The following is a 1,494-nucleotide window of genomic DNA, read 5'->3' as shown; positions in this document are numbered from 1 at the left end:
GGTCACACAGAGCCTTCTCAAAGGTCATGGTGCCTATGGCACAAGGTATTGAGAACTTTCCAGGATCTTGTCTCTTTAGAGGTAATCTCTGCCTAGTCAAGTCATCCAGTTCTTTGATGAGCAAGGGGGGTCCATCCTCCCAAGTCCCATTACCAAATAACTTATCCTTTAGCTTTATGATTGCTCAAAGATACTTAGCAACTTGCTCTTCAGTAACATCTTCATCCTCTTCAGAGGAAGAATACTCATCAGAGCTCATGAATGGCAAAATTAAATTCAATGGAATCTCTATGGTCCCAGTGTGAGCCTCAGATTCCCATGGTTCCTCATTAGGGAACTCCTTGGAGGTCAGTGGACATCCATTGAGGTCTTCCTCAGTAGAAATCACTGCCTCTTCCTCCTCTCCAGGTTCGGCCATGTGAGATGTGTTTATGGCCTTGCACTCTCTCTTTGGATTCTCTTCTATATTGCTTGGGAGAGTACTAGGAGGGAGTTCAGTAATTTTCTTACACAGCTGACCCACTTGTGCCTCCAAATTTCTAATGGAGGACCTTGTTTCAGTCATGAAACTTTGAGTGGTTTTAATTAGATCAGAGACTATGGTTGCTAAGTCAGAGGGGCTCTGCTTAGAATTCTCTGTCTGTTGCTGAGTAGATGATGGAAAAGGTTTGCTATTGCTAAACCTGTTTCTTCCACCATTACTGTTGTTAAAACCTTGTTGAGGTCTCTGTTGATCCTTCCATGAGAGATTTGGATGATTTCTCCATGAAGGATTATAGGTGTTTCCATAGGGTTCTCCCATGTAATTCACCTCTTCCATTGCAGGGTTCTCAGGGTCATAAGCTTCTTTTTCAGAGGAAGTTTCTTTAGTACTGCCTGTTGCTACTTGTATTTCAGATAGACTCTGAGAAATCATATTGACTTGCTAAGTCAATATTTTATTCTGAGCCAATATGGCATTCAGAGTATCAATTTCAAGAACTCCTTTCTTCTGATTTGTCCCATTATTCACAGGATTCCTTTCAGAAGTGTACATGAATTGGTTATTTGCAACCATTTCAATGAGTTCCTGAGCTTCTGCAGGCGTCTCTTCAGATGAAGAGATCCTCCAGCAGTGCTATCCAATGACATCTTGGATAGTTTAGATAGACCATCATAGAAAATACCTATGATGCTCCATTCTGAAAGCATGTCAGAAGGACACCTTCTGATCAATTGCTTGTATCTTTCCCAAGCTTCATAGAGGGATTCACCTTCCTTTTGTCTGAAGGTTTAGACTTCCACTCTAAGCTTACTCAATTTTTGAGGTGGAAAGAACTTTGCCAAGAAGGTATTGACTAGCTTTTCCCAAGAGTTTAGGCTTTTTTTAGGTTGTGAGTCCAACCATTTCCTAGATCTGTCTCTTGCAGCAAAAGGGAAGAGCATAAGTCTGTAGACTTCAGGGTCAACCCCATTGGTCTTGACAGTGTCACAGATTTGCAAGAATTCAGCTAA

At 41.6% G+C, this 1,494-nt stretch overlaps 1 non-coding gene across 1 annotated transcript; it reads left to right on the top strand.

Moving 5' to 3' along the window:
* Positions 1–1,185: 1,185 nt before the first annotated feature.
* Positions 1,186–1,293, top strand: LOC112787244 (small nucleolar RNA R71). The gene has a single exon (XR_003194666.1). It is a non-coding gene; the product is annotated as a small nucleolar RNA R71 (small nucleolar RNA).
* The last annotated feature ends 201 nt before the right edge of the window (positions 1,294–1,494 follow it).

The sequence above is a fragment of the Arachis hypogaea genome, chromosome 20 (genome assembly GCF_003086295.3).
Source record: "Arachis hypogaea cultivar Tifrunner chromosome 20, arahy.Tifrunner.gnm2.J5K5, whole genome shotgun sequence".
NCBI classification, from domain to species: Eukaryota; Viridiplantae; Streptophyta; class Magnoliopsida; order Fabales; family Fabaceae; genus Arachis; species Arachis hypogaea.
Note: the sequence above shows the minus strand (reverse complement) of the source record. Positions and strands in the feature narration are given on the sequence as shown.